Raw genomic sequence first — 21416 nt, forward strand, 5'->3', positions numbered from 1 at the left:
AGCCTATTCGGGTAAATGGAAGAGATTCTGTGCCTGGAACCAGGCTCACAGCCTTGACCCTCTTGTCCCAGATATTCCTTGGATACTACAATATTTAATTGAGATGCTGGACAAAGGCCTCTCCTTTTCATCCATCAAGATCCACGCCTCTGCCATCTCTGCACATTACAACACGGACCCACCTATTTTTTCTAATCCTTTGCTAAAACAGTACCTCAGAGGGGCTAAAAACATAAGACCGCCCTGTAGAGCACCAACTCCAACTTGGGACCTCAACTTCGTGTTGGAAAAATTAACTTTACCTCCTTTTGAGGCAGCTAACTCAACAGATTTAAAATATGTCGCTTGGAAAGCTGCTCTGCTCCTGGCAATAACTTCAGCATGAAGAGTTTCAGAATTACAGGCACTAATGGCAGTGGAACCTTTCATCATTTTCCACCAAGACAGGGCGTCTTTAAGAACAAACCCTACTTTTATGCCAAAGGTGGTATCAAGTGTGGCTCTAAACCAAACTATTCACTTGCCAACTTTTTATCCAAACCCACAGAATAAAGGGGAGAGACTTCTGTATTCTTTGGACATACACAGGCAGTTATGCTTCTACTTGGACAAAACCAAAGCTTTCAGGAAAACTGAGCAATTGTTTGTAGCATATGCTGCAGGAGCACAGGGAAAAGCCATTTCAAACCAGACCATTTCGAAATGGATAGGACACTGTATATGTTTCTGCTATACACACCATGGGAAACCTGTACCTAACAGCATTAGGTCTCATTCCACCAGGGCAACAGCCACTTCAACTGCCCACTTCAGAGGAGTACCTACCAAAGACATTTTGGAAGCAGCAACTTGGGAGTTCTGTACATATCTTTACCAAGCATTATCATCTGCCTCTTTACTCTAAATCCAGAGCTGGCTTTACCACTGCAGTGCTGCAGGGCCTTATAGCCACCTCTAATGCCTTATAGAACCAGCCACCCTACCTCAGCTTTGGGATTCTACCCAAGTGTAATGACTGCAGCAGTGTAACACTATGCACCTAGTACAGTTTTGTACCTACCATAAATGTAGATGTTCGAGTGTATACACTGCTGCAGTCCAGGTTACCTTCCCTCCTTCCCCTCTTACTTGCTGGTACGTACCCAAGTCTTCTACCCTTTACCTATGTGGAGTATTTGCTGGTAACTGAAAGTTTTTGATTGTTTTTCATATGTATGTTTTATTAGCAATTTGCATTGCTTACCTTTTTGGGGGCACCTGACATCTGGGGCGAGAAAAACTGAAGAAAATGGCATCTGCTGCATCTTATATACCCCTATCGCACTGATGTCAGGGAAGAAGCGACAGCAACTGACGCCGGACCAAGACTTTGGAACTCAGGCCGACTGCGGGACCACCTGACGGCAGGATAACCCAAGTGTCATGACTGCAGCAGTGTATACACTCTAACATCTACATTTATGGTGGGTACAAAACTGTACTTTTCTTTATTTTTATTTTACATTTGTTAACCGGGCTAGTCTAACTGGATACATGTCCATTTTCAGTAGAGGCCCAAGGAGTTGAGCTCCAAGTTAGGACAATAAAATCAATACAATAAAGTATAAGGATGCATGAGCAAATAAAGTATCAACAGTATGCGTAAACAGGTTATCACAGTAAAATGTACAGTGCACGATACAAGAATAAATAAATGGATGTAAATACAATCAGAGTAGTCAAGAGAAATAAGCAACATAGTTTAAAAAGAAAAAATAGAGTTGCTTAATGAGTAGATGGGTTAGGCAGAGTAGAGTATGTAGAGACACTTTGACTAGTCAGGTTTAAAGCATTGACAAAACCAGTGTGTTTTCAGGTATACTTTCAATTTGTTTTTGAAAGAGGATAATGAGGAAAGTATGGAGAGTTCGTTTGGAAGGAGGTTCCAGGCTTTCCCAACTATATTAGAGAAAAGGGAGTAGCCAGCTTTGTTATATGTTTTAGTGGTATGTACTAGAAGTTTCTGAAAAGACCTTAAGGATTCTAGGTTTTTATAGGGGGTGATTAGTGTCGAGAGAATAGGTGTTTTTGAAGGTTTGTAAAGAGTGTTATGGGCTATAGTTAGCTGATGGAATGTAATTAGATTTTGAAGTTCAAGCCAACCTAGCTGTTTTAAATTAAGGCAGTGATGGGTTCTAAAAGGATTACCAGTTGCAAATCTAGCTATATTGTTGTAGGACATTTCCAATTTGTTGAGATTATTTTTTGAAAGGTTAGTAAAAATGGGTGACGCATAAAGTAGAGAAGAGATTAGATGAGTGTGTGCTATTGTGGTTCGAGCTGAAGGAAGGAGAGAGGATTTTATCCTATAGAGAGAGCCTAGCTTTTTATTGACTGTTTTTATAGTATTGTTAATATGGATGTCAAAGTTCAGATTACTGTCAATGGTGACTCCTAATAGTTTTGTGGATGGGTCTGGAGATATAATGGTATTATTGATGGAGTTTGAGAAATCCAGTGGAGGGGATTTCTTGGTAGGAGAGAAGAGGAGGAGTTTAGTCTTTTTGGGGTTTAGGAGAAGGCATCTATGTGTGAACCATTGCTCAACTGTGTTAAATACTTTATTGGGTTAGATAGAGTAGTTCAGAAGAGGAGGGGGCTGAGCGTATCAGTGTAGAGTCATCTGCATATTGTATGCATGTAGCTTGGGGGATGGCAAGGTGAAGATCGTTGATGAATATGGAAAAAAGTAGAGGTCCAAGGATGGAACCCTGGGCGACTCCAAGGTTGACAGGGAGATGAATAGATAGAGACTTGTGCCATAGTACGGCCTGTTGTCTTCTATCCAGTTAGGACTGGAACCACTTAATAGAGGATGTATCTAGTGACAGGGATTTTAGTATTGTGATGAGAATTTGGTGATTTACCATGTCAAATGCTTTAGACAGGTCAATGAAAAGGGCAGAAGAGTTTAAGGTTGCGGTTGTTAATACAGTCTGTGAAGGAAAGAAAGGCAGTTGTAGTGCTATGTGAGGGTCTAAAACCATGTTGACAATTGGCTAGTAGATTGTTATGCATTAGATGGTCAAGTCATTGTTTGTGGATGCATTTTTCCATGATCTTTGCCAGAGGTGAGAAGGGCAATGGGGCGGTAGTTGGAGAGTTCTGTGGATTGTCCTCCTTTGTGGAGAGGGATTATATGGGATATTTTCCATAAACTGGGAATTAAACTTTCAGTAATAGTCCTATTGATTAGGATAGAAATTGGATAGGCAATAGCTTTGGCTGATTGTTGTAAGAATTCAGCAGGTAGTTGGTCTGCTGAGGGGGACCAGGGTTTTAGTTTCTGTAGAAGGGTTAGAATATATGATGTTGGGACAGGTTGTAAATGAAAAGTAGGGGGTAAGGTTGGTTGTTTGGAAGATAGTGAAGTTGTTAGGAGATAGTTGACTGGCTAATGTTTGTATAGCATCTGTAAAAAAAGGTTGTTAGTCATTGGCTATGTTCATTGGTGTTTTGTGTTCTGAATTTAGAGAGTTTGTAGTAGTGGATTGTCCTGGGTGGAGCGTTAATACTAGGCCAAAATGTCTGGTTTATTTGTATGGGCTTGTTGGGATTGGAGGTAGTAGGTTTTTTTTTTTCAGTTATTATAGCTTTCTTAGTTTCATTTCTTAGTTGTCTAAAAGTTTGTTGGTCTATAGGGTTTTTTGTTTTTCTCCATTTTGCCCAGTGTTTCTTTGATTCTATGTTTGGTTTCCTTAGTAAGCCAAGGAGCATGTTTGGTTTTAGTTCCAACTAGTCTGGTTTGGGGCATGATGGTTGAGTACGGCAAGGAAGTTGGAGTTAAAGTAACTTACAGCTTCCTGTAGAGGTAGATTTTTTAGGGGTGACCAGTTGCATGCTCTTAGTTCCAACTGGAGAAGTTCTGGGTTAAAGTACTTTTTAGACCTTATGTTTTTAATTGATGTTGTGGAGGGTAAATTGATTCTATGTCTGATATAGGTAAGAGTGTGGTCACTTAAGTCATCTGTGAGGGTTCCGGAGTCATAGTTGTGAGGATGATGGTTAATGAGGATCCAGTCTAATAAGGTTGATTTCCTGTTAGATTTATTTATCCTGGTAGGGGAGGTGATGGTTTGGGAATATCCATAAAGGTTAATATGGTTTGAGGGGAGGCTGCCGCAGAAGCAGGTCCAGTCAATATTTGTCTCACCTAGAATAAATGGTTTCTTGGGGTAGTTTTGGGAAAGCCAGCAGAGTATATTTTCCATGGTAGCTGTGTTATTTCCAGGAGGTAGATATATACAAATGACATAGATGGATTTGGAATTAAGAAGAACTTTGGAGATAAGAATTTCAGCATTAGTCTATAGGTGGTTTGCAGTTATGAGTAGTTAATTGTAAGCTAAGTTTATATAGGATAGCTACCCCTCCACCTTTCTTGGATGTACGGTCTAGTCTCAGGATATTATAACCAGGTGGGATGATTTGATTATCTTTGGTTGAGGGTTTTAGCCAAGTTTCTGTTGAGCAGAGAATTATCAAAGGAATATATTTCAGTTAGAGCTTGGAGTCGAGTTACTTTATTTATACTGCGTATATCAAGATGAGCAATTAAAAGCAAGTTAGATGGTCTAGAAAGGGCTTGAGTAGGTGATTCTTTGGGGTTGAGGAGAGAGATGGGAGTTGTTGGGGGGCCTGGGTTAGGGTGAATATCACCATCCTTTGCTAAGAGTAGTAGGCTTAGATAGTATAGGGTTTTGATCCTACTGTATAGAGATACATTTTTTGGCAGTTGAATTGTTAAACTTTGTAGAGTTCTATGATATTTAGGAAGTGTGTAATTAGATGAGGATGTGATATTAGCATGACTAAGAAGTACAGGTGTGTATGGAGAGGTGGTTACTTTTTTTGGATAGTTTAGGTTTGGGTCTAGTGAATTCTCAATTGAGGTGATAAGATGTGTAAGGATTAAAGGAGGTAGTAGTGAGAGAGTGACTAGGAATGTGATATAGGTTGGGATGGGTAGAGTTTTCATTATAAGGATAGATATCTGTACTTGGTAGATGAATAGTAATATATTAGGTGGAGATGAGAGTGATTGGGGTAAGATGTGATAGGAGGAGAGTAATGAGAGGGTAAATGTTAGAGGAGTGAGGTAATAGGGAAGTTAGGATAGGAAGAGGAGAGTTAAGAAGAGAATAAGTGATGATATGGGGGATTATTAGAGAGCACAGGTGAGAGAAAAGGTGTGGGTAGAAGGTAATGGAAAGAGGAAGGGGTGTGGTTGGAGAGTCATGGGAATAGGTGTGGTTTAGGAAGTATAAAGGTAGGACCCCTAGGGTGGGTGGGAATTGGGGGTAGGGTGGGGAGCAGAGTGAGCCCGCAGGGCGAACGGAGCGGGTAGCAACAGAATACAGAAACAGTTAATGAAAAAACAATCAGGCTAGTTCTAGTGATAGAAAGGAAAAGAAATAGAGCCTAGAAAGTGTCAGACTATAATATGTGCAGAGGAAGGAAGAGAAATGGAGAGATGATGGAGGAGGTGTCAGTGGACAGTAAAATCGAGGTTGGAGGAGGTGTCAATGGACAGTAAAATAGAATTAATTAGGAAAAGAGACAGCTAATAGCACGCCAGAGACTACTGGATATAAGAAATGGGGTAAGATGGTGATTTAAGAGAAAAGTGGATAAGAGAAGAGAAAGTCTGGAATTAGGGCGCCACCTAGTGGGCAAGTCTAGTATAGCTAGTTAGATTGTGAGGTAGTAACAATGGAAGATTAGCGATTAGAAAATGGGAATGAAAAGGGAAAAAAAAAAGGGGAGGTCTATTCAGGTGGGAGGAAAGAGATTAGTGAAAGGTTATGTAGAAGGGGAAAACACTGGCTGCTGGCTCTCCTAGCTCAGGCCTGGGTATGACATGTAAAAATTGGTACAGGCACTAGAGTCTTTTATTTTGGATTTATTCAGCAGACATACTTTACTGTTTTCCTTGAGAGGGGATTGTAGAAGTATTATGCAGTGAGGTGACCTGCCAATATTTGGAGAGGGTTCCTAGCTTCCTGTTGACTAGCACTAGAAGCCTGGGAAGAGTAGAGTATCTTTAGGAGACGAGAGACAAGATATAGGATAAGACACAAATAGATTATACAACAGAATAGAGCTTCTCAACATAGCAATAATCAAACCTTGACACAATTCTTGCAGTATCCAAATTAAACATTTCAAAAAAACAAAAATAAAGAACATATGCATGGTAAGATTGACAGTCATGTACAGGGACATGAGAACTGGTTAGTAGTAATACACAAGTCTTTGTTATCAGCAGTGCAAGATTATATAATGCAACACTTGTGTATCCCTTTTTGTGTCAGTATTAAGTAGTAGCTGCAGTTACAAATAAAGCTGAATTCTGTTCTGCTTGGCAGCAGCACATAAAATAATTATAACAGAGTTATAAAAACCTATATGGACCTTGCCAGAAGCAAATGTGAGACTAATTATAGAGCAGTAGTTATCAAACAGTAATTGTATAAAGTAGATAAGGCAATTCAGCTCTATTCAATACATTAGAAAAGCTAATTACATCAGAGTTTATAAGTATGTATTAACACTTGCCAGCAGCTACATTTGACAACTTTATAATAAGTAATCAGTAGTCAGCCCCTTCTATTGGCTCTGTTGGAGGGGGGGGTTAGAGTTGTAACTGTATCGACTGGAAGTGTAGGTGCTTAGGAGTCCTGAATTAAGCCTAAATTGCAGAGTTGTGCACTTAGTAGCAGAAATGGGTGCGCTAAAACTGCTACTAATGTTCTATATCCACTTTAGATCTATTAATAGGGGTATTATGCAGAAAAAGAAAATAAATAAATAAAATAAAACTAAGACCCAGAGTACGCACTATGCCTAGAAAACCGACCAAAGCGCATGCTCAAGTTCCCATGCCACAAAAACAATGCTTAGAATGGCTGAAGACCTTATTATGCTGATTAGGGGAAGCCAGCCTTCCCCTGCTAAGGGACAAATAATTGAAGTTCCTTCTGATGCTACAGACCCTGGAGTCAGATGACTCTGACCCTTCCGATTATCAGGACATGCCCTTATCAGCTTGTGAGGATTCAGATGCAGAGGAATCCTTTCCCTCTCCCTCTCCTCCAGAGGATTTTTCTTTTGGTCAAACCTTGCATACTTTAAAGAGAGGATTTCCACTGGGAATGCCAAGACTACCCTCAGTCCAAAAAGAGACTGAGAAATTTTTGAGTTGCCTCAGCACAGGCCTCTAGCTATACCCTCTGTCCTGGATGTTTTTATGGAATCCAGTCTTACTCCAGACACTTTATCCCTGGCCCCTAGGAAATCTGACGGGTACTTCAGAGTACCCGATTCCCACAAGTTTCTTTTCAAGAATCCTACTGCTGATCCAGAGATAATTTCCCAGGGACCTAAAGGTATTAAGGCTACTACAGCCAAAAACCCTACCTCTTCGGACAGGGATTCCAGAGCTTTAGACAGATGGGGTTAATCTTGCTATCAGGGCATTAAATTGCCAGTTTCACATGCTGAAGTACCAGCAACATATGAAAAGAATTTAACAAAAAATGGTATTTCCAGATTGTGCAGAAAATACAGTAGCTAATGCATTCTGCAAACCAAGTTAGTAAGCATACTTTGCAGTGTGACTTTGCCTTAGAAGCATCTTGCGGGGCTGCAGTCACTGGTTCTGTACTGAGAAGACATGCTTGGCTGAAGGAGCAAATCTTGCCAGATCATGTCCAATCCAAATTACTAGACGCTCCTTTAAATGAGGACTGTGGCACCAAAGCAGAAGTTGTTCTTAAAAAGATGAAAGAAAAAGCTAAATCTATGCAAACTGTTAAAGAATTCCTGCAAGTGCAACCACCTAGATTCAGTAGGCATTGCCCTTCAAAAACACTATTTTTTTTTTCCAGCCCCTTCCAGGCCTTCCCAGACAAGACCCAGGGGAAACAGGCCACCTAGACTACAGTCTCAGGGTATGCAGAGTTCCAAGCAATGGAATGACCCACCCCAGACACAGGGAGTGGTAAGCAGCCCCCCTATGGATAAAGTTCACAATGACTTTTCAGTTCTTCCCTGCCCAACTACTTGTGCCCTAGGAGGAAAACTTGCCCTTCATGCAAAAAACTGGATGTTCATCATGTTTCACTGTTGCAGTCATTACAGTTGCATTATCCTGCTGGCAGGCTACCCGCAGTCTGCCTGAATTCCAAAGTCTAGGTCCGGCGTCTGTTGCTGTTGCCTCCTCCCTGATGTCAGTGCGCCAGGGTTATAAAAGATGCAGCCAACGCCATTTTCTTCAGTCTGTCTAGCCTCGCGGGGCCCGAAGCAATAGCAGTTCGCAAGTGCAGGTCGGCCGACTCATGAGATTTTCAAATTCAAATTTCAGATCCAAAGTCTTCATTAAAGCTAAGACCCCATTGGGGAAACTATTTTTTTCTTGCTCCAGACAGATGTCAGAAAAAGTTAATTGTATTTCTTGTGGTAAGCAAATACCTCCTAAGAATTTTCATTCTTACTGTATTCCTTGCCTAGGCCCTGACCACGACGTTGCTAGTTGTCGGTTTTGTTCTAGATTTCACCAACGCACTAAAGCATCAGAACGATTTTGCATTTCATTACTTTGGCAGAAGAATCAATTATATAATGCCGTTGGAATAGCTGACTACCGGAGTTTATAAAAAGCGCAAAGAAAAAGAAAAGGACAGGCAACTGAGGTCCAAAACAGACGACGAGGCTTCCGTTAGGCCTGTCACCTGTTCTCAGTGAGGTGCTTTCGCAGCCCCTGATGCCTGCTACCTCAGAGCCACAGGCCAATTCCGACTCCCACGTGGAGAAGACTAGGCTGCTGGAAACTCAAGGTATTGGACACTCTGAAACTATTCCCTTAGATGGGTCCGGAGCCGCTGAGCAGGCATCTGCTTCTGAGAGTGTTTTCAGGCCTACGCAGTTATATGTAAAGCTAGCTTCAGCTTCAAAGGCAAAGACTAAAGCAGCTCTAAAGACAAAGAAACAAGTACAGCGTTCTCCTGGGCAGGCCTCCTCTGCCTAAAAAACATGCTTAAAATGGCAGAAGACCTAATTACTTTGATCAGGGGTTCCCATCCCCTCCTGATGAGAGGCCTAGGCAAGAGATAGATTATGAATCTTCAGATCAGGTTTCCATTTCCTCCGATTCCTCTTCTGAACAGGAATATTCCCTTCCTCCCTATGAGGATTCTGATGCTGAAGGATCTCTATCCCTTCAGCCTCTCTTCCTGAGGATTATTCTTTTGGGGAGACCTTGCATACTATGAGGGAGCATTTCCATTTGGGAGAGCTAGAATTATGCAGACTCCAAGAAAAGGCTCAGAGACTTCCTTTTATTACCTCAGCACAGGCCCCTTGCTATTCCTCCTGTTTGACATTATAGATGTATTCTCAAAGTCCGGTCTGTCTCCTGACTCTTTACCACCAGCTCCTGTTAAGCCAGACCGATACTGCAGGATGCTCCTGTTTCACTGTTGCTGTCATTACTCTTGGGTTATCCTGCCGGCAGGCTACCCGCAGTTGGCCAGAATTCCAAAGTCTAGGTCCAGCGTCAGTTGCTTTCGCTTCTTCCCTGACATCAGTGCACCAGGGGTATAAAAGATGCAGCAGATGCCATTTTCTTCAGTCTTTCTTGCCACGCGGTGCCCGAAGCAAAAGCCGTTCGCTAGTGCCGGTCAGCCTACTCCTGAGATTTTCAAAATCGAATTTCAGAACCAAAGTCTTCAATAAAGCTAAGTACCTCGTTGGGGAAACTTTTTCTTGCTCCAGACCGATGTCAGTAAAAGTTAACAATTGTATTTCTTGTGGGAAGCAAATACCTCTCAAGGATTTTCATTCTTACTGTATTCCTTGCCTAGGCCCTGACCACGATGTCACTAGTTGTCGGTTTTGTGCTGGATTCAACAATCGCACTGTTAAGCGTCTGTTTAAATTTGCTTTACATTACTTTGGCTGAAGGTTTAACTACATAATGCCGTTGGATCAACTGACCGGAATTCATAAACGCAAAGACAAGAAAAAGGACAGGCATCCGAGGTCCAAAACACGACGAAGCCTCTTCTAGGCCAGTCGCCGGTTCTCAGTGAGGCACTTTCGCAGCGCCTGACACCTGCTACCTCAAAGCCACAGGCCGTATCCAAATCCCACGTAGACACCTAGGCTTCTGGAAACTCAAGGTATTGGGCCTGCAGAAACTATTCGCTCAGATGGGTATGGAGCCGCTGAGCAGGCATCTGCTTCTGAGGGTGTTTTCAGACCTTCACAGCTTACTATTAAGTCCACTACAGCAGCCAAGGCAAAGTCAAAAACTCCATTAAAAACAAGGAAACAAGTACAGCATTCTCCTGGACAGTCATCTATGCCAAAGAAACAGATGCTTAAAATGGCCGAGGACCTAATTACTTTGATCAGGGGTTCCCATCCCCCTCCTGATAAAAGGCCTAGGCAAGACGCTGATTATGACTCCTCTGACCAGGTTTCTATTTCCTCTGATTCCTCCTCAGATCAGGGATATTCTCTCTCTCCCTATGGGGACTCTGATGCAGAAGAATCTATACCTTCAGCCTCTCTGCCTGAGGATTATTCTTTTGGGGAAACCTTGCACACCATGAGGGAGCATTTCCATTGGGAAAGCCAGGATTACTCAGAATCCAAGAAAAGACTCAAGAGATTTTCTTTTATTGCCTCAGCACAGGCCCCTGGCTATCCCCCCTGTGCTTGATATAGTTGATGTTTTCTCTGAATCCAGTCTGTCTTCTGATTCTTTACCCCCTGCACCAGTCAAGCCTGACAGGTATTACAGGGTCCAAGACTCATAAATTTCTTTATAAAAACCCTGCTGCTGATCCAGAAACATTTTCTCAGGGTCCCAAGGGGGTTAAGGCTTCCACTGCAAAAAATCCTGTTCCCTCTGATAGGGATTCTAGACCTCTGGATAGATGGGGGCGGGGGAGTTTACAATTCTGCTACTTTAGCAGTAAGGGCTTCAAACTGCCAGTTTCACATGATTAAATATTCAGTATCTCATGTCTTTGTTAAAACAGAAAATGCTTATAAACTCAGAATGTCCTGACAATAAGGAAATGCAGGCTTTATTGCATGCAGCTGAACAAGTGGGAAAGCATACTCTGCAATGTGGTTTTGATTCATTAGAGGTGGCTTGTACAGCCGCAGTTACAGGCTCTTGTCATTCGAAGGCATGCTTGGTTGAAAGAACAAAGTTTACTTGAACATGTTAAAATAAAACTTTTGGATGCTCCACTACAGCATGATACTTTGGTGTTAAAGAAAATGGAGGATAAAGCAAAATCAATGCAGACAGTAAAGGATTTCTTACAGGTTCAACCACCTAGGTTTAGCAGAAACTGGCCTTCAAAAAATTGGTCCTTTCTGGTGTCAGGCCACAAAAGAGGTAGATACAGACACCCAAGAGGCAGATCTCAGCCCCAAGGCTCCTACAGACCTAAGCAATGGGGTGCTTCAGCCCCCAGAGGAGGGGAAGACAAATCACAACCTTTTAGGAAACTGTCTCAATGACTTTCCTCTACAAATGCCAAGGACTTACCTTTTGGCAGCACCTTTAGGGGGAAAGCTAGCACTTTTCTCACAAAGCTGGCACATGATCACCCAGGACAAATGGGTACTGAATATTGTTTCGCAGGGTTACAGGTTCCACTTTCACACCCTTCCAAAAACAAAAGGTATGCCGGACCTGCCACAAAACCAGCGGGCAGAGGCACAAAAACAAATTACTGCTCTCATGAACATGAAACCTATTCAGAGTACCACAGCAAGAACAGGGACAAGGATTTTACTCGAGACTTTTCCTGGTACCCAGAAAGGACAAAGCCTGGAGACCAATACTGCACCTGTCAATCCTAAATACTTTCCTGGATGTTCCAAAATGTTAACACTACATCAGCTTCTACCTATGCTGGGCAAGGAGGCTTGGTTAGTTACATTGGACCTCAAGGAGGCATACCTGCATGTCCCAATCCAGACAGCCTTGCAGAAGATACCTCAGATTCATAGCTGGCTCAATGCATTACCAATTCTCTGCACTGCCCTTTGGCTTATGTACTGCATCCAGGGTCTTCACAAAATGCCTGGCACCAGTAATTGCATTTTGCAGACAAAAAGGAATTCAAATATACCCCTACTTGGACGACTGCCTCATTCAAGCAGAGCGCAAGGACATTCTACTAAAGTGTCTGGCATTTGTAAAACGATTACTAATTTGCCTAGGGTACACAGTAAACGAAAAGAAACCAAAACTAGTTCCCTCTCAAGAGATAATATTCCTGGGTGCAAGCTTAAATACAACTGCCCAGATGGCTTATCTCACGTCAGACAAGCAAAGGCAACTGACTCATTATTTTCAAATGATGGCAACAAAGACCCAGCTCCCTGCAAGAAAAATTCTGCAGGCCCTGGGCTTCATGGCATCCTGCATTCTACTAATTCCATATGCAAGACTGCATATGAGGAAACTACAATGGTATCTAAGAAGTGTTTGGACTCAACATTGCCACAGCCTGGAAACACTAAGGCTAATTCCCTGCCTGCAGCAGGAGTTTAGATGGTGGGCACTGGCCTGTCACCACAACAAGGGACAGCCTTTCACCTTACCCACAACCAGGCAGACAATAACAGATGCATCGGATTATGCCTGGGGGGCACACTTGGCAGGAAAATGTATTCAGGGCACGTGGCCCAAGGAGCAAATGCATCTTCACATCAATCAAAAAGAGATGCTAGCTGTACAGAATGCCCTGACAGCCTTCAAGGAGCTACTACATCCAGGACAACTATTACTAAAGACAGACAATACCACAGTTATGTGGTACATAAGCAAGGGGGCACACATTCCTACCCCCTCTGCAGGCAAGCCATGACTTTGTGGAACACAGCACTGACCTATCAATTACATTTGCAGGCAGGCACAATTCCTGCCAGGAATGAAAAATACACTGGCAGACTAAGCAGAAATCTCCTGGATCCTCACGAATGGAAACTAAATCCACAGGTCTTCATCATAACAAGGAAATGGGGATGCCCAGACCTAGATCTTTTTGCCTCCCCTCAACTGCCAACTACAGAAATTCTGCACAAGAACTTATCACTCACAAGCATGGAAAGTGGATGCTCTGTCATTCAGCTGGAAAACCCTGACAGTCTATGCCTTTCCTCCACTGCCTCTTCTTCCCAGGGTGCTCCTAAAAGTCAAACGAGAGGCCAAAAATGATACCGATTGCCCCAGACTGGCCACGCCAGCACTGGTACCCAATCCTAAATAGCTTATCTCAAAGCCCAGCCTGGCCTTTACCTCAAATTCCTCATCTTCTGACTCAACAAAACAATCGGATTCTGCACAGTCAACTCAGAACCTTAATTCTGGCTGCATGGCAGATAATATAGCCACTCAGACCACACTTCTCTCTAAAGCTGTTATGGGTGTCATTTCAGAAGCCAGGAGGCCCAGCACTAGGAAATCTTATGCAGAAAAATGGAAGAGATTCTGTGCTTGGAACCAGGCACAAGGACTTGAACCACTTGTCCCAAATATACCTCAGATTTTACAATACCTAACTGAGATGCTGGACAAAGGTGTATCCTTCTCATCAATTAAGATCCATGCCTCTGCCATTTCAGCTCATTACAATACGGAACCTCCTATTTTCTCTTGTCCACTACTGAAACAGTACCTCAGAGGGGCAAAAAACATAAGACCCCCAAGGAGAGCACCAGTACTTACTTGGAACCTCAATTTTGTTTTAGAAAAACTCACACTGCCTCCTTTTGAGCCAGCCAATACAACTGATATAAAATTCTTATGGAAAACGGCTCTGCTCCTAGCAATAACTTCAGCAAGAAGAGTCTCAGAGCTACAGCATTAATGGCAGTGGAACCTTTCATTATTTTTCATCAGGACAGGGTTTCTCTAAGGACAAACCCAACATTCATGCCAAAGGTAGTATCCAGTGTGGCTCTTAACCAAACCATTCATTTGCCAACATTCTATCCAAATCCCCAGAATAAATGGGAGAGACTTCTGCACGCTTTTTACATACACAGACAGCTATGATTCTACTTGGATAGAACAAAAGCTTTCAGGAAAACTGAGCTACTGTTTGTAGCTTATGCTGCAGGATCACAAGGAAAACCTATCTCAAAGCAGACTATTTCAAAATGGGATAGGACATTGCATTCACTTCTGCTATTCACAACATGACAAATCAGTACCTAACACATTCTACCAGAGCAGCAGCCACTTAGCAGCCTTCCTCAGAGTACCACCAACCAGGGACATTTTAGAGGCTGCAACCTGGAGTTCAGTGCACACTTTCACCAAGCACTACCACTTACCACTCTACTCTAAATCCAGAGCAGGCTTTGCCACTCCTAATTCTATTTAGACCCAGCCACCCAACCTCAGCTTTTGGATTCAACCCAAGTGTAATGACTGCAACAGTGAAACACTGAACATGTTAGTGTATTCACTGTTGCAGTCCAGGTTACCCACCATCCCCCTTTTCTTTGCTGGGACTTTTCTGTACTTCTCTATTCTATACAACCTATGTGGTGTATTTGGTTGTAGATGAAGGAATGTTTATTTTACTATATGAATGCTTTTTGGCAAAATTTTTTACAGCCTGCCTATTTGGGGGCACCTGACATCTGGGGCAAGAAAAACTGAAGAAAATGGCGTCTGCTGCATCTTTTATACCCCTGGCACACTGACGTCAGGGAAGAAGTGACAGCAACCGACGCCGGACCTAGACTTTGGAATTCTGGCCGACTGCGGGTAGCCTGCCAGCAGGATAACCCAAGAGTAATGACTGCAGCAGTGAATACACTCCAACATCTACATTTATGGTAGGTACACAACTGTACTGTTCCTGATTCACATAAATTTCTTTACAAAAACCCTGCTGCTGACCTAGAAACTATTTCTCAGGGTCCCAAGGGGGTCAAGGCTTCCACTGCAAAAAACCCTATCCCCTCTGATAGGGATTCAAGGGCCCTGGACAGATGGGGGGAAAAGATTCATACTTCTGCTACCTTGGCTGTAAGAGCTTTAAATTGTCAGTTTCGTATGCTTAAATAACAGCAATATCTTATGTCACTGCTTAAACAGAAAATGTTGACAAATTCAGAATGTGCAGAAAACAAAGAAATGCAGGATTTATTGCATGCAGCTGAACAAGTGGGAAAAGCATACTTTGCAATGTGGTTTTGATTCTCTAGAGGCCTCCTGCATGGCCGCAGTTACAGGTCCTGTCATTAGGAGGCATGCTTGGTTAAAAGAACGTGCTGCGGTAGCATTGTCGCCTCACAGTAAGACACTGACCGGTTCGAGACTCAGCTAGAGCGTCTTCTGCGTGGAGACATGCGTGAATGGGTGTACCTTCATTGAAGGTTGTGTTAGGGCTGGCAACTCGGCAGGTAAAAGTCAACTGCCAATCATTAGCTGACTGGAGTTCTGCTGTGGCGACCCCTAACCGGGAAGAGCCGAAAGACGCAACTTGGTTAAAAGGACGGAATCTGCCCAATCATGTTAAAGCAAAACTATTAGATGCTCCATTACAACATGATACCTTGTTTGGTGTTAAAGCGGAAGACGTGTTGGAGAAAATGGAGGACAAAGCAAAATATATGCAAACAGTGAAGGATTTCTTACAGGTACAGCCTCCCAAATTTAGCAGGAACTGGCCTACAAAGAATTGGTCCTTTCCAGTGTTAGACAGGCCACAAAGAGGCAGATACAGATGCCCCAGAGGCAGATCACAACCCCAAGGCTCATACAGGCCTAAACAATGGGGCACTTCTACCTCCAAAAGAGGAGAGGAAAAATCAGTCGTACAGGAAACTGTCTCCATGACTTTCCACTGCCAGCACCAAGCAATTATCTTCTGGCAGCTCCTTTGGGGAGAAAACTAGCACTTTATTCACAAAATTGGCACAGGAGCACCCAGGACAAATGGGTCTTAAGTATCGTATCTCAAGGCTACAGGTTCCACTTCCACACCCTGCCAAGGCCAAACGGTATGCCAGACCTGCCATGCAATCAATGGGCAGAGGCACAAAAAGAAGTTTCATCCCTCATGGACATGAGATCCATTCAGCAAGTACCACAGCAAGAGCAGGGGCAAGGATTTTACTCAAGGCTATTCTTGGTACCCAGTAAGGACAAAGCCTGGAGACCAATACTGGACCTGTCTATCCTAAACACATTCCTGGATATTCCAAAATTCAAAATGTTAACTCCGCAGCAACGTCTGCCCATGCTGGGCAAGAAGGCTTGGCTTGTGACTTTAGACCTAAAAGAGGCATACCTGCATGTTCCAATCAGACAATCATGCAGAAGATACCACAGATTTGTAGCTGGCTCAATGCACTACCAATTCTCTGCACTGCCCTTTGGCTTATCTACTGTGCCCAGGGTCTTCACAAAATTTATTCCACCTATTCCATCAGATATTCAAAGATTTATGGATGTTTGTGAAACTGCTTTCAGAGATGCAGATGCTTCTTCTAGTTTTAATTATTCTTTTTGTAACTTAACTCCAGAAGAGCAGAGAGCCTTACATGAATTACAAAATTTACATTCTGTAGTTTTTAAACAAGCTGATAAAGGCAGTGGCATAGTCATTTTAGACAGAGCTATATGTTCAGCAAATACAAAAACTTATTTAACTCAGATACATAACAATGTATTTCAAAAATTACTGTAAATGCTATTAGACTGTCTTTTTTGCTATTTGATCTATTAGTCACTGGCCTAATTGACGAATCATTATTTAAGTATTTTAATATTAACAAACCCACTATTCCTAGTATTTATGGGTTGCCTATGATTCATAAGAACCTCTCTACTCCACCAATGCGACCCATAGTCTCTGGAGCTGGTTGGTGTACTGAACCCCTTTCCATATATGTTGAAGGTAATCTACATGGCCTATTAGAGAATTCTCACACAATACTTAGGGATACTAAGATGTTCCTAGAAAGATTGCATAACAGAATGGACAGTAATAACAGAAGATACAGAGTTTGTCCTTGTTACCATGGACATAGAATCTCTTTTTACTAGCGTACCTAATTGTTGGGGTATTGAGATAAGAGAATTTCTAACCTCTAATAAATGTTTTACCAGCACTAAAACTCAACAAATATGTAGCTTATTAGAAATCATATTTGAAAACAATATTGTTGTTTTTCAAGATCAGTTCTTTTTGCAAAAAGTTGGCGTAACGATGGGGACACCATGTTCAAACAGCTATGCCAATCTGGCTTTAGTTTGCTGGGAAGAGACAAACATACTTTCTGTAAGTAATCCATTCTTAGGACCAGTATTGTGGTATGTATGTTTTGTAGATGTCTTTTTGCTATGGAAAGGTGATGGTACTGACTTTGTATCCTTTGTAGAATATTTACATAATACTACTAACTTTTTGAAATTTTCATACCAGATTTCTGCAACAGATATTAATTTTCTTGACGTACATATCACTAAGTTCTGCTCTAATCATTTAAGCAGCAATATCTATTTTAAACCCACCAGAAAAATACAGTATTACATAAATCCAGTATGCATCCTAGGCATATACCCAGGAATGTACTTAAGGGCCAAGTTTTTAGAACTTTAAGATTACATGACAATGACGAAGATGCAGTTACTGCTCTCAAAAAAACTAAAAACAGAATTTTTGGAAAGGGGATATCAAGCAGGGGATATTGATCAAACTATTTCTGATGCTGGGCAACAGAGACACACTAGATGTAGACCGTACTTTCATTCTAGTACTAATAGTGGTAATATAGACACTGAATCTTCTGGCAATAATGTTTTTAGAATTGTTTTTCAATTTGCTAGTAACATTAATCAATATACCGACATTATTAGGAGATGCTGGCATTTTACTACAAGATGTTCCTAATTTGGTTGGTATAATTGGAAGTACCCCTCATTTTAGTTTTAGAAACAAGTCACTGAAGCAGCACTTGTGCAATAGAGATACATATAAAGGCACAAGTAAATCTGTTGGACAGGGTACTTTTCCCTGTGGAACTTGTAGCGCCTGTCCCATATTTTTAACAAAAGTACATATACACATCCAACTAGGCATTTTACCTTACATTCTAAACAGTATTCAGATTGCAAAACCACAGATGTTGTTTATTTTAGTTTCTGTCAGCAATGCCCAGCATTTTATGTGGGCAAAACTATCAGGCAATTAAGACAGAATTCTAGAACACATTCGTGATATTAGAAGAAATAAACAATCTAATGCCCTTGCTAACCAGGTTATGCGTACAGATGCTTCCCATTCTTTTAAATTCTTTGTTTTACAACATTTTCATAGAAATTTGAGAGGAGGAGACATTGAAAATGTTACAGAAAGCCATGAGCAAAGATGGATTTTAAAACTTGATGCTGAACGCTATCCAGGGCTTAATGGGACTTCTTCTTTAATCCCTTTTTTAAAAGCAAGACGTCTTAAGCATTGATTTATTTTAACATGTTTTATTTTATTCATAATATTTTTTATGGTTTTTTATATATATATATATATATATATATATATATATATATATATATATATATATATATATATATATACACACACACACACATACTTATGTTTATAAAAGGTTTTTAGTGGTCTACTAGAAATATCTACATTTATATATTTTATATTCACTGTTTAAGATATTTTTAAAATAGAGATGTATATATATTTTTTTGCTGTCTTTTTAAATAGTAGCTAATTGTGACATCACTGATTCTGCATAATTGATGACTAAGCTGTTTAAGAGCTGAAGTGCATTTTAACTTTGTCTGATGAAGCAACTACTGTTGTGAAAGCGCTTGCCTCTGTTCAGTTTTTTATTTTTGTACTATTAAACGCTATTATGTCTCACCCTGGTGCACTGTTTTTTTTTTGTATTTCTTCACAAAATGCCTGGCACCAGTAATTGCATTTTGCAGACAGAGGCATACAAATGTGTCCTTACTTGGACGACTGCCTTATTCAAGCAGAGAACAAGGACATTCTGCTACAGCGTCTGGCATTTGTAAAAAGATTACTAACAGGTCTAGGGTACACAGTAAACTAAAAGAAATCAAAGCTTTGTACCCTCTCAAGAGATAATATTCTTGGGTGCAAGCTTAAATACAACTGCCCAGATGGCTCATCTCCCACCAGACAGACAGCTGACTATTTCAGAATGTTGGCAACAAAGACCCAGTTATCTGCAAGAAAAATTCTGCAGGCTTTGGGCTTCATGTTATCCTGCATACTGCTAATTCCATATGCAAGACTGCATATGAGGAAATGTAATGGTATCTAAAATGTTTGGACTCAACATTGCCACAGCCTGGAAACAATTACCCTCATTCCTGCCTGCAGCAGGAGTTTTGATGGTGGGCAAAAGCCTGTCACCTCAGCATGGGACAGCCATTCACCTTACCCACAGCCAGGCAGACATTGACAACAGATACATCAGATTATGCCTGGGGGGCCCATATGGCAGGAAGATGTATTTAGGGCACATGGTCCGCAAGTCAAATGCATCTACATAGCAATCAAAAAGATATTAGCTGTTCAGAATGCCCTGACAGTTTTCAAGGATCAACTTCATCCAGGACAATTGCTGATAAAGACTGACAATGCTACTGTCATTTGGTACATAAGCAGGGGGGCACGCATTCCTACCCCCTCTGCAGACTAGCCATGAACTTGTGGGACACTGCACTGACTTACCAAGTACATCTGCAAGCACAATTCCTGCCAGGTAGGATAAATACTCTGGCAGACGAACTAAGCAGAAAAACTAATGGATCCCCACGGGTGGAAATTGGATCCACAAGTCTTCAGCATGATAATAAGGAACTGGGGATGCCCGGACATAGACCTATTTGCCTCCCCTCACAACTGCCGACTACAGAGATTCTGCACATGGACTTATCACAAGCAAGTGGAAAGTGGATGCTGTATCTTTCAGCTGGAAAAACCTAACAGTATATGCCTTTCCTCCTCTGCCTGTCCTCCCCAAGGTACTCCTCAAGGTCAAACAAGAGAAGCCAAAAATGATACTGATTGCCCCAGACTGGCCCCACCAGCACTGGTACCCAATCCTAAAGAGCTTGTCTCAATGCCCAGCTTGGACATTACCTCAAATTCCTCACTTATTGACCCAACAAGACAGTAAGATACTGCACAGTCAACTCAGGACCTTAAACCTGGCAGCATGGCGGATAATGTAGCCATTCAAAACACACCTCTCTCTAAACCAGTGATTGATGTTATTTTGGAGGCCAGGAGGCCTAGCACCAGAAAATCTTATGCAGAAAAATGGAAGTGATTCTGTGCTTGGAACCTGGCACAAGGTATTGACACGACTGTTCCAAATATTCCTCAGATTTTACAATACTTAGATGCTGGATAAAGGCCTTTCCTTTACATCAATTAAAATTCATGCCTGCCATTTCAGCTCATTACAATACAGAACCACCTATTTTTTCTCATCCATTACTAAGGCAGTACCTCAGAGGGGCCAAAAACATAAGGGGACCACAACTATGTCTGCCTCCGTTTGAGCCAGCCTCTGCAGCTGATATAAAATTCTTATCCTGGAAAACAGCTCTGCTCCTAGCAATAACCTCCGCTAGACGAGTTTCAGAGTTACAGGCACTCTTGGCTGTGGAACCTTTTATCATTTTCCATCCTGACAGGGTTTTTCTAAGGACAAACCCTACATTTATGCCTAAGGTAGTGTCCAGTGTGGCCCTTAACCAAACTATTAATTTGCCCACCTTTTACCCAAACCCACAGAATAAGTGTGAGACTATTCTGCATTCTTTGGATATTCATAGGCAGCTACGCTTCTACTTGGACAGAACCAATGCTTTCAGAAAGACTGAACAACTTCTAGTGGCAAATGCTGCAGGATCACAAGGAAAGCCCATTTTGAAACAGACTATTTCAAGTGGATAGGCCACTGCATTCGTTTCTGTTATTCACAGCATGGTAAATCAGTGCCTAAGGGCATTAGGCCACATTCAACCAGAGCAGCAGCCACTTCAGCAGCCTTCCTCAGAGGACTACCAACTAAAGACATCTTATCTTAGAGGCTGCAACTTGGAGTGTAGTGCATACTTTTACAAAGCACTATCACTTATCTCTCTACTCTAAATCCAGGGCAGGCCTTGCCAGTGCAGTTCTGCAGAGCCTGATGGCCTCTCCTAATCCTATTTAGCACCAACCTCACAGCCTTCGCTTTGGGATTCAACCCAACTGTAATGACCAACAGTGAAACACTATTAACATAGTACAGTTGTGTACCTACCATAAATGTGGATGTTGGTG

At 41.9% G+C, this 21416-nt stretch overlaps 1 protein-coding gene across 1 annotated transcript in view; it reads right to left on the minus strand.

The window, feature by feature from the left end:
* The window catches only part of LOC122804611 (transcriptional repressor protein YY1-like), a 1255908-nt gene that overhangs the window by 960860 nt on the left and 273632 nt on the right, over nt 1-21416 (minus strand). The window lies entirely within an intron of this gene.

The sequence above is a fragment of the Protopterus annectens genome, chromosome 6.part0 (genome assembly GCF_019279795.1).
Source record: "Protopterus annectens isolate FY-2018-M chromosome 6.part0, PAN1.0, whole genome shotgun sequence".
NCBI classification, from domain to species: Eukaryota; Metazoa; Chordata; order Ceratodontiformes; family Protopteridae; genus Protopterus; species Protopterus annectens.